Here is a 13405-nt window from a genome sequence, read left to right on the forward strand (position 1 = left end):
TCCATTCATTTATGCAAGAAGCATTTGTTGAGAGCTTTTTACAATAATTCTACGTGTTTAACAATACAAAGTATTAGAGTTAAAATCTAGTCATGATGATATGAAAAGCAGATAAAATAACTAAAGTGTAGCTATATATTATAAATATAAATATGGCAAAAATATAATGGAAAATCAAAGAAAAAAGAGGGATGATACACAGAAGTGATAAGAGCTAGAAATTTAAAATTTGACCTTAGACAACAAATGATCATATGGATGTATTTCCATTGAAAACACTCTTATGTTTCCATTAGGAAGGAAAAAAAACAATCTAATTCGGGAGGGCGGAAACCTGACCCCCAAAATAGCAAGGTACAGAGCAGAGATATTTTTAAACCTCAGATGAAAGAATTTGTTATAATAAATATGGTCAGGAGAAGAAATAAATATTCCCTCCAACTCAAAGGAAGTTCAAGGTGAATAACTTTGTTTGTGTCTTTAATTTTATCTTGAATTACTTCCACCAATAATCTATTATGGTACCTCATTCTGACATACAGATGATTCTGAATTCTGAAAATTTGTATCACAAAAATTCATGTTTTGAATACAGGTCTGCTGATGTTAGCTAAGGTCCTGTCTACTGAAGTTCGGAGTGGTTCATTACCACAAGGATTGCAATATGGAGAATATCTCTGGCCATGAGACCTTTTGAAGATTGCATGCTAAATCAATGAAGGATTATAATCATTGTATGGAGGGATTGGCCAGACTACTGAATCACTTACCTATTGTAGACAAGGTTAATATATGCTGCTCATAAAGTATTTGGAGTTCTAGAGCAAATTACTGTCCAGTAGTGTATTTTATGCACCACATGCAAAATCTATTACTCTGCATGCTACTTGGATATCTCTATCTAAAAAATGGCTACATTGATCCTGACCAAATCCAAAGGAAAAAGTCTCTGTTAAGTTCTTGCATAATTAGGCTCATTCTGGATAACGATGGATTCTTTTTCATAGTTACAAATGAGAAATTATTGTGATGTCAAAAGAGGTTGACAAATTTCTCATTTGGGGTAGTGACTAAATTTTTTTAAAAGGTTGCAAGAGGTCTGAAATAGCTGAAGGTTAACTGGTAATATATAATTTGTTGTTCCTCTCCTCTCATAAAATTCCATTAGGGTTGTGATATATAACTTAGGAGCAACTGACATTAGCACCATTTTAGTGAAGATAATTTTGAGAAGTTGAATCATAATATCATACAGCTGAAAGAGTTGAGGAATAAGAAATAATAAGTAGCATTTATTTAACACCACAAGGTTTTGCAAAGCCCTTTACATATGTTATTTCATTTTATCCTCACAATAACCCAGTGAGGTAGGTACAATTATCACCCTCATTTTAAATATGAGGAAACAGGATGAGAGTTATTGGGGTGGCTAAGTTTTGCAATCAATAAAGAACTGGACCTGGAGTCAGAACACATGAATTCCATTCCAGGCTCAGATACTTATTAATCATTATGATCTGGAGCAAGTCACTTATACTATTTACCTCAGTTTCCCCAATTATAAAATGAACATGATATAGCATCAACCAATCCCAGAGTTATTGAGAGAATCAAATGAGATAATAATTATAAAATGCCCAGCATTTTAGGAAGTAGGATTTGAACCCAGATCTTCCTGGTTCCAAATCCAACCTCTTATGCTACCAAATTAAATAATAGCTATTTAAGGGCATTTTATTCTAAAATATATTGCCTTATGCTATAGCATGGTTTGATAAATGGTGCTTACCCTGGAGTTTTAAAAAAATTAAGTTTAAATCCCATTTGATCATTTCTTAGAATACCACTGAAATTTGTTCAGGATTGGTGGGAAGATTTACATTTTTGGAGGGGATTTTTAAACCAGCAAGATCACAGAACCATTTGAATTTTAGTTGGATTAATTTTCAACTTAAAATTTATTCACAGTGTGACCGTGGCCAAATCACTTAACCTTTCTAGAGCTCAGTTTCCTTATCTATAGAATGGAGACAATATTTTAGCACTTACCTTACAAGTGTGTCATTGGGTTCAGACAGGCTAATCCCTCTAAAATGCTTTCCAAAGCTTACAACACTACATTAGCATTGGCTATAATAATAATAGATCACATTTATACAGGACCTCAAGTTTTGTAAAGTACTTTAGATGTATTGTCTCCTATGATCCTCATAACAGTCCTGTAATAGAGGGAACATATCTACATTTTCCAAATGAGGACAGTAAGGATATTTAAATGTCTTACTCAAGGTTGCACAGCTAATAAGAAATTAAGGCAATACTTGAGTCTTCCTGACTTTGAGTCCACTGCTTTATCCCAATGACAAGGTATGGCCTATACCTCTACATTTCATTTAAAAAGTACATCCACCCATGACATGTAGGCAAAGTTTCATCCAAATGGCATAGACTATAGAATATGAGAGGGAAACCCAAACTGATTCCAGCCATAAGATTTTTCTCAGGAAAACAAACCACAAGTCTATATACTCCCAAATACATGTTTGAACAAAATAAATTGAAACAGATACCTATCATCAGAGCCCAAACCAAGCTCAAACTCTCCTTTGTTCACTCAGATGAAAATATTCAGATGCTCTGCTATTCCAAGCAGTAGATTCACATTTGGGGACTTCTAATAGTTTGATCTTAAGGATAGTAAACTGTAAGCCTTAGGGCTTTTAACTGAGGAATCTTGGTATAAAACAGCCATATATTTGAAGCAATAACTGTTATTTTTCCTAATTACAGACATAATCAAATGGAGGGATACTGGTTAGAAATCCTGGAGAAAAGAAAGCTTAATGACTGAACACTAAATTAGAGCCATCAATCTTATGTAATATATTACTAAAACACTGAGTTGAAATTAAATGGCTTGCTTTATGGTCTCCTGTCGAAACTGTAGTCTTGAAGCTAAGGGAAACTGGGTACTGGGAGAACATCAATTTTCAAAACTATACTGTAAGTCATAGAAATGTTGCTGTTCTCAGTGCTGAACATTTGTGGTCTAAATTAAGTGCTTGTGCATGGCTATGTTTCTTTTCTAATGAGTCATGTAACCCTCTTTAGTCCCTTTTCAGGAATGAGGGACAATTGTGTTATAAAATGGGTTGTGGAAGTTAAACGGAAAATGTAGGTTGATATTTGCATCACATCCATTTTAATCCCAGGGAAACAAACTAAGCAAGAGAAAAATGACATAAAGGACTTTGTTTATATTCCCTTCTTACTATGTTACTTCATCTTGATTCTATATCAGACTAAGTGGTTTTAGGTTTGGCATAATCTTTCAGTATCCAGACAACTTGGTCTTACTGGTTGATGGGCCATTTTACTAACAGAATCATAGATTTAAAGGAAAAAAAAGACCTTAGAAACCATCTAGAATCCATCTGATCCTCCAAAGAGAAGGATGAATTTTCACTAAAAATTGTCATCCATCCTGATTTGACAGGCCTAATAATGAAGAATTCAAATTCAAATTTTTGTTGTTGACCAGTTGTTTCAGTCATGTTCAGTTATTTTGTGCCACCTTTAGGGGTTTCTTGGCAAAGATACTGGAGTGGTTTTCCATATACTTTTCCAAATGAGGAAGCTGAGGCAAACAGAATTAACTGGCTTGGCCAAGGTAACACAGCCAGTAGCTCAGGTGGAATGTGAACTTGCTTCTTTCTGATTTCAGGCCCAATTCTCTAATCACTGTACTGCCTAGCTGCTTTGAACAGACCTAGAATATCAAGGGAATTAATGAAAAATATGAAGGAAGATAGCTTATTTGTATCAGATTCCAAAATATTTTATAAAGGGGCAATCATGGAAAAAATCTGATATAGCTAAGAAAGAGAAGAGTAGACTAGGTTAGAATAAATACTGTGTAATGGTTCCAAGGTAGAAGAATGGTGAGGGGCAGGCAATGGGGATTAAGTGACTTGCCTGGGTCATCCATCTAGAAAGTGTCTTAGATCAGATCTGAACCCAGGATCTCCTGTCTCTGATCTCAGCTCTCAATCAAATCATCCACCTAGCTGCTCCATCTAAATCGCTATTGATTAGAGAAATGCAAATTGAAACAGATCTGAGGCAACACATCAGACCTATAGGACTGGCTAATGTGGCAAAAAAAGGTAAATAATTAGTGTTGGAGGGGATATGGAAAAATCAAGACAGTAATACATGTCTGATAGAGCTGTGAGCTGATACAAACATTCTGGAGAATAATCTGGAACCATGGCCAAAGGGCTATAAAACTGTGCATACCCTTTGATCTAGCAATACCACTATGAGGTTGAGGTCACAAAAAGATTAAAAATTGGGAGAAATAACCTACCTGTACAAGTATATTTATAGTAGCTCTTTTTTGTGTTATCAAAGAACTGGAAATTAAAGGGATACCATCAATTGGGGAATGGTTGAACAAATTGTAGTATATGCTTGTAATGGAATACTATTGTGTCATAAGTAACAACAAATGAGTTGATTACAAAAAAAACAAACAAACCTGGAAAGAATTCTGTAAAATGATTCAAAATGAAGTGAGTAGAGAATAAGGAGAATTTTGTTCCCAGAAAAAAAGTGTATGATTATCAACTATGAGTAACTTAACTATTATCAACAAGACAGGATCTAGGACAACACAAAAAGAGTCATGAAAAAACAAAACTATCCACCACCATAGTAAGAATAGACTAAATCAGAATATAAATTGAAACACACCATTATTAATTTCATCTATGAATTTTTCTCTAATATAAGCAATATGCATCTTCTTCCACAACATAATGAAATGGAAATATGTATTATATAACATGTATAATCTATATCATATTATCTGCTTTCTTATGGACGGGAGAAAGGTGGGACAGAGACAGAATAAAAATTTCAAAATATCAGAAAATGTATATTAAGAAATTATATTGACAGGTAATGCAGAAAAAAGTTATCTTTAAAAAGTTAATATTTGGAGTACCTAAATATATATACAATGTGTATGTGTAATTATTTGTTGAACCTTAACAACAAAAAAATTAAAAGCATAGCACCTTGTCTCATTACTTTCCAGCAAAGAGAGGGAGAAGAAATAGAAATAGAAGCAGTGTCAGATTTTATATTCTTGACTCAAATATCACTGTATATGGCATTGATGGCAAACCTATGGAACAGGTGCCAAAGATGGCATGCAGAGCATTCTCTGTGGGCATGCTGCCACCCCTCACAATTTGTAACTAGAGAAGCAGAAGAACTTGGGCAGACTGCTCCCCTATCCTCATCATCATGCCTGAGGACATTTTTTCACATCACCCACCCCTCTGCCTAGCAGCACAATGGGATTACAGAGTAGATAAGGTGGGTGACTCACAGGCAGCACAGTTGGAGAGGAGCAGAGTGCTCAGATCACTCCCCTTCCTCTCTCTACACTCATTAAGGACATTCCTCACTTCACTTGCCCCTCTGCCCAGCAGCCCAATAGGAGCTCTTTCTCCCTCCCCTGTATGAGTATGTGTGCGCATGGCATGCCTTCACTCAGTGGAGTGAAGAGGGAAGGTCTCGGTTTGGGGGGGGGTGTGGGCAGGCACTCCATATCTAAAAAGTTCACTGGTATATGATGACTGCCATCATAAAATTCAAAGATGTTTGTTCCTTGGAAGGAAAGCTGTGGAAAATATGAGACAGTATAGAATTGTGGTGGTGGAGAAGATTATTAAGAGTTCTTTGGACACCAAGGAGATGTAATCAGTTGATAATTGAAGAAATTAACTCAGACTATTTTTACTGCAAATTAAAATATTTAAGACAAAGCTTAAATACTTTGGGCACAGAATGGCCACATAGTGAGAAGACAAGATACATTAAAAAAGATACTAATGTTGGGGCAGATCGAAAGTAAAAAGAAAAAGGGATGTTCAGAGTATGATATGGATAAGTAGTGTTATGGCAACAATGAACATGAGCTTGGACAGACTTCAAGAGGTACTGGAAGACACAAAGATCTGGTATCCTATGATTCATGGAGTCACAAAAAGTTAATTATGATCGAACAGCTGAACAATCTCACTCAGGCTTGTAGAAAACAAAAGCCTAATCTTTCTCACTGAAGTTGCTATGACATCTTATTTCTTAAATAATTATTCTGAAAAAAGGACACATTAAATTATAATCACCTGTCAGAAAGTTCTGGCTTTGTTTCATAGCATACACAACACTGAGGATACTGGGGTGTGAAGGTTAGCTTTCATTTGGTATTTAGGGAATGCCTCCTTCTGTTTACAAGATACTAGGCAATAATTTGTTATAGTTAATTAATACCAGGCCTTGACCTTCCATGTACCTGACATTCTCACTGTGGTTAAGCATCTGCTCAAATCCATGTGAAAGTGATAAACTCCCAAAGAATGTTTGAGAGAGAAGCTCTGGCTTAAAATGTAGAAGATCATCCCACTTAACCAATCCATTAGCAAACGTTTCATCCCCTGTTCTATGAGAGGCACAGCCTTAGACAACTTGGGGTAACAAAGATAAGGTGAAATAGGTCCTAAGTTCAAAGAGCTTACATTTAAACTGGAAGATGCTACATGCTCATATATAACCCATACAAAACAGCTATAATTTAAAAAAATTATAGGAGAGACATTATCTATAAGTTGGATCAGGAAATAACTTATGCAGAATGTAAAGCTGAATCTTCAAGAAAATAGGTATCTCAAAAGAAGGTGGAGAATTTTGAAAGAAGAACATTCCAGGAATGATGAATAGAGAAAAGGGAGACGGAATGTCTTATTTAAGAAACAGAAAATAGTTCAGTATAGCTGGACCACAGAGTATATGGGTGGGGAGTATTTTCTAAAAATTCTAAAAAGATAGGAAGGGATCTTACTGAAGAATTTCAAATGTCAAACAGACATTATTTGATTGGAAAGGCAATAAGGAGTCACTAATTTATTGAGGGCACTGGGGAATGGTCAGACCTGTTCATCAGTAAAATTGCTTTAGTGGTTCTATGGAGGACAGACTACAATGGGGAGAGATTTGTGGCAAAGAGAAGTAGGAGGTTTTTATAAAAAGCTACGTGAATGATGAAGGTGATGAAGACTTCTAATGAGTTATAGTTATTGTCCATTATTATAGTCATAGGTTAGGTATTTAACATCATGATATGTCTTCCGATGGCCACAATAGCCAAAGTATTATGGAAAATAATATAGAGAGAATGTTACTAATGTCATTGTTGGAAAGCTGATCATGGCAGGTTGTACAGTTTTCATAAGAACTGAGAAAGGAAGGAGGCCCCTGAACTTAAAAAAGCAAACAAACAAAAAACTCACATTTTCCATCTTAGAATTGATACCGCACATGGGTTCCAAGGTTGAAGAGCTATAAGGGTTAGGCAATGGGGGTCAAATGACATGCCCAGGGACACACAGCTAGGAAATGTCTAAGCACAGATTTGAACCTACAACCTCCTGTCTCTAGATCTGGCTCTTAATTCAATGAGCAATCTAGCTACCCCATTCCTCCCACCACACACACACATACACATGAACAGATTCATGGACATTTCCATTATGTGTGGCATTGAAATATTCTCTTTTATCATTCTCCATTTGGGATTTTCTTAGGGAAGTGATGATGTCTATATCCCTGAGGCACTATACGTGCATTTCTGTGAATATTATTTATTAACTAGTTAATTTGTACCTAGGAGTAGGTTCTATAACAGAAAAATATGCCCTTCAAATATTTTTATGAGTTAATCTCCTACCATAACTCAGTGCCAGCAGCTCTGATACCCTAGAGGGTACAACAGTCCTTTTGCCCTGATCTGATATCAAATGTATCATTAACTTCACTTCTCACTGCTACATTTTTGAGGCACGCTATCAAGTTGGAATATATACAGGAATAAAGGCAAGACATTGAAGAAACTGGGCACACGTATTTTAAAGAAGAGAAAAATTCATGTGATATGATCTCTGCCTCAAAATCATTTTAAGAATTTTCATGTGTAGAGAGATTATTCTTATTCCACTTGGTCCTATACTTGGTTCATTAAGCTAACATCAATATACAAGAGTCACAGGGAGACAGATTTTGGCTCCACCTAGGAAAAACTTCACGAGAATTAAAATTGCCTAGAAATAGAATGGTCCACTTTGTGAGGTGATGGCATTGTCTTCAGGAGGGTCTTTAAGAAAATGTGGGATGATTACTTATCAGAGATATTAGTGGGGATAGGGGGTGCTATATGCAACATGTGGAAGATTGTTCTTAATGATCTCTGAAACTCCTTCACAATTTAAGTTTATGTGATTTTTGGAAAGCTATGAAAAAGAATTCCTGGATTATATGGGGAATTATCATAGGAGAAATTTAAGGCTTTGTCCAACTCAAATAGTCCAAGATTCTATAATCATCTTAATAACATCATATAAATATAAATAATAATTGTTTTTATATAACTGTTCAATCAGTATAATAATTTATTAATGAAAGTGGAAAAATAGAAAAGAACATTTAATGGTACTAAGAATATATAATTGTACACAATTAGAAATAATTATTGTCCCTTTGGAACTAATGTTCAATTATTTCCCAAGCTTTAAAATAAATGCAAGGGAAAGGGGAAGGAAGGAATAAGCATTTCTATATTGCCTTCTATGTTTTTTATAGAATATCATTTGATCTTCATAACAATCCTAAGGTTGATGCTATTATTATCCCCATTTAAAAAAAAACCTGAGTAAAAAATGTTAGGCAACTTGACCAAGGTTACACAGCTAATAAGTGTTTCTGAGCCAAATTTGAACTCAAATCTTCCTGTCTCCAGGTCCAACATTCTATCCAATGCATCAACAACTGCCTCAACAATAGCTCATCATTTAACAAAGTTATTTCTCTGTTTTATTTTTTGTGGATTACTTTAATATTAAACTTCCTAATCTTTAGCAGTGTCCAAATTAACATCTGAGATTACTTCACAGTTAAGAATTTAATTTACTTTATTGTCATTGAAAAATATCCTTAAAAGTAGAAATAATCTATTTTTTAAAATATACAACTAAATTATGAAGTGCTCTCCCTGACCTTTAATAATGCTCAGAATAAAACTGGCATGAAATATATTGAAAAGCTGACATGTTGAAATTTTAAAAAAATTTTTGTTGTCTGAAAAGTAATGCTGTAATCATCATATGCAACAAAGATAGATGCTCTCAATATTTTGTTCAGAATTTTGTTCCACTCATCAGTCAGCCACAAATATTTATTTAGAAAATAATTCATTTTTATTACACTAACATATATATCCTACTTCCCAAAGAGTGTGTCCCAGCTCCTGGCACCTACCCTAAAAATAACTATTTAAAGAAATTAAAAGGGAGATGCAAAGAGGTGTTAAGAAGGAAATGGATCTAATTGGAATTTGGTTCGAGTAATCTTTATAATACAGATTAAAATACATCGTAGTGGTATGAAACCATCTGGTAGATGAAAGAAATAAGTTTTTAGTTTATTCCTTATGATCTAGTTTTGTCCTCCAAAGTAGGTTTTTTTTTTATCATATTTTAATTTCTGTGGGTTGAGTTTGTCCTAAACATCATCCCCTTGCCCCTCAGGTCAGCAACTAATATCCATTCTTCAGGATCCAATACAAACCTGCTGATGTCACAGCATCAATGAACATCATATTGTATTCTTGGATCCTTAATATTAGCTATATATTTACTTTAATCATTAAAATTAAGTAACAAAATGAACCCAATGAATCAGTCTCCTGACAATCTTCCATTGTTCATGAAGGGAAAAACATGTAGGTTTACACATAACAATTATTCACTTTAAAACTAAATTTTCAACTACTTCGTATCTTGATTATAAAATGAATTTTGGAAAAGTGCTTAACTTAATAGATTAATATCCACCAATTTATATCTGAGGCTTAAAAAACAAATAATTGCTGCAATTTGTCTTCAAAATCCTCTCTTTCCTATATGGCACACTGCTCCTAGATACTGTACATTGCCATGAGGTTCTATCATAATTAAATCAATTTCATTTCCTGAATCTATTTCATTACCTATAGGTGATAAAAGTAGCTTGGAAAATGGAAAAAAAAATGATGTGATCATTAATAAGAAAGCAAATTTTGTCACAAATGTTAGTTTAGACTTTAAAGAATTGATGCTATAGTCACTGGGCTATAACAATAATTTTTTTATTTTAATTTTATTTAGTCGATTTAGAACATTATTCCTTGGTTACAGGAATCATATTCTTGCCCTCACCACACCCTTCCTGTAACCGACTCACAATTCCACTGGGTATTACATGTGTCCTTAATCAGAACCTATTTCCATGTTGCTGATTTTTGTACTAGGATGTTCATTTAGAGTCTACATTCTGATTCATATCCCCATTGACTCATGTAATCAAGCAGTTGTTTTTCTTTGCTGTTTCGATTCCCACAGTTTTTCCTCTGAATGTGGATAGTGTTCTTTTTCATAAATCCCTCAGAGTTGTTCAGGATCACTACATTTCCACTAATGGAGAAATGCATTATATTCGATTTTACCACAGTGTATCATTCTCTGTGTATAATGTTCTCTGAGTTCTGCTCCTTTCACTCTGCATAAATTCCTGGAGGTCATTCCAGTTCACATGGAATTCCTCCAGTTTATTATTCTTTTGAGCACAATAGTATTCCATCGACAACAGACACCACAATTTGTTCAGCCATTCCCCAATTGAAGGGCATCTCCTCATTTTCCATTTTTTTTGTTTTCTTCTATTTTGTCAGTCTTTTGACTTTGCTTTATTAATTCTTACTGTTTTGCAAAATCATTGGTTTTCTGTTATATTCTTTTGATTTTCTGCTATATTCTTTTGATTTTTCCTTTTTGGTTTGGATTATCCTGTTTTTTGTGGCTTCCAGCTGTTTCTCCAATTGGGAGTTCTTGTCCTTTAAACAGTTATTTTCTTTTTGAACTCTTTCCCACTTTTCTTGCCAGAAGACTTCCATCTTTTTGGTAAGCTCCAATTTAAATTCTTCAAGAGCTTGTGGCCAATTTCCATTTTTTTGGGAAGGTTTTGACATATTTATTTGGATTTCCTCTTCTACTATTTCCTCTGTAGTCTGGATTTTTCCTCCATAAGAATTATCCAGAGTCAACCCCTTCTTCTTGTTTTTCTTGGTGTTAGGAAGTTCCTGGGCACTGTTTGCCATCACTATGGTATTTTTCCTTTCTTTTCCAGTCATAAATCTGAGTGAGGAGAGCAGGCTCTCTGTGTATGGAGCTAAGGAGTAAGGACTTTGCCTGAGGTCAGCTCTGGAGTCTCTACACCTTCTACTGTTTGCTGCCCTTCTCTATGCTACCTCCCCACACCCACAGTCTGTGCTCTTCAGCCTGCTGGGTTTTCAGGTTTAGCTGCTCTCATGGGTAGGTCTTTGGTGGTCTTAGTTAGCTGCCAAGGACACAGAGGTGCCCCTCACACACTCTAGAGGTGCCCCTTGCTCACTTGCTGATTCTAGCACATACTGGCTCTGACTCTGGCTTTGTATGTGGGGTAGGGGAGGGTGGATCAGCTCCCATTTTGGTGGAAGATTTTTTACCTCCTTATGGTATGGAAATACCCAAATTCCATGTACCTTCAGTGCTGCACTCTACTGTAGAGTCCCTTCATTCATATGAATTTGGGTTTTTGTGGCTTTTTGAGGAAGTATATATCAGTAGGTAGTGAGGAGAGGAAGAGTCCTGTGTCTAGACTGATGCCATGTTTACCCAGAAGTCTAATAATAATCTTAATTATCACTAACTTCTTTAAAATTAGGCCATTGTGGGGACATAAAACTGTTCTCTATTACATTTTGATATAAATATATTTGCTATTCTATATGACAAATTGTGTAATTTAGGAGCAAAACAGATTTTAGTCGACACAGCAGCATTTTTTTTCTGACTTACTAAAGAGATTAATCTACTCAGCTGTGAATTCAAAATGGGCTGTCTTTTGGAAAACATCTACAGTGATTGGTAGATGTAGGGACTTAGGGGAGGTGACATGGGAGAAAAACCCCTATATAAGAAAAAGCAGAATCTCTTGAGGGGAGATCCTTTTGGAGGATCTCTGATGAGGATCGCTTGGGAAGAATCTCTTTAGAGAGGCTCTGGAGAAGGGAAGCTCTTGGAGGACAATCTCTAAGGAGGTCTCGCTGGAGCTCCTCTAAGGAGACTCTGTCCCTCTGGAGGCTCTGGAGAGAGGCCCTTTGGAACAGTCTCTGGCTGGAAGGCTCTCTGGTGAAGTCAGCTGAGATGGAGCTAGCCTGGTGTCACTATAATCCTTGCTTAGGCAGACCTTGTGGTGAGTGTTAAAAGACTGACTGACTGATCTCTCTCTCTTAAGACTCAGGTCTAGGCCATGCTGGCTTAAGGCCCTTCATATTTATTTCCTTTTTTCTCTCTTTCTCTCTTTTCTTTAATTCCACATTTGTATTAATTAAAATCTCTATAAAACCCAGTTGACTTGGGTATTTGAATAATTGGGAATATTTCCCTGGCGACCACCTTATATTTGATTTGAAACCAAGACACTGTAGTGAAACATATTTTCTGCGGTCAAATTTACTCACCCTCTCCTATATCTATCACAATTTATATCTTCCACCATTTTAACTCACTACAGTTTATGGGCTTCACTATTTTAAATCTCACACCTTTGTTTAACTTAATATACTAGAGAAGGTAATAGAAAGTCTCTCAAATATGTTTACTAGGAAAGCTTTATAGACAGTATTGAAGTAAATAGTCCATGGGATCACAAAGAGTCAGACACAGCTAAATGAGATGACAACACAAGTTCATGATAATCTAAAGCCCATTTGAATAGTTCTGCATGCAGCACTTCCTATTATACATGTATGGTTTAAACATATTTTCTCAAAGTATTATACAAAATAAATATATATTAAAAATAAATAAATATTTAACATAATATATAATAAAATAAAAATAAAATAATATATAAATAACGTATGTGGCTTATGAAAATAGTCAACCTTATAGCGAAAAATGCTAGCTTATTGATAATAAACTGAATGGCTTTGTTCTCTGATACTTGGGAATATAAAGTGAAATTCAGTGATGTTACAAGGAATATATATTAGAAAAATCAGTTTCTCAGAACTATATCCTTTTTCTTTCTATCATATATATTTATTTGGCCTATGTGAAATTAATCAAAAATGAAACCATAAACTAAGAGGGCCAAGCTATTCTCTTTTATTTTTCTCACACACAAAACTCTTCTCTCCCATCTTGAGGCCACTGTACTAGTTGTAGGAAGTTCAGTCTCCCCTTATCTCTGCCTTAGGCAA

At 35.1% G+C, this 13405-nt stretch overlaps 1 protein-coding gene across 2 annotated transcripts in view; it reads right to left on the minus strand.

Moving 5' to 3' along the window:
• The window catches only part of COL11A1 (collagen type XI alpha 1 chain), a 298622-nt gene that overhangs the window by 233721 nt on the left and 51496 nt on the right, over positions 1-13405 (minus strand). The gene's annotated exons all lie outside the window — the stretch shown is intronic.

The sequence above is a fragment of the Monodelphis domestica genome, chromosome 2, assembly GCF_027887165.1.
Source record: "Monodelphis domestica isolate mMonDom1 chromosome 2, mMonDom1.pri, whole genome shotgun sequence".
NCBI lineage: Eukaryota > Metazoa > Chordata > Mammalia > Didelphimorphia > Didelphidae > Monodelphis > Monodelphis domestica.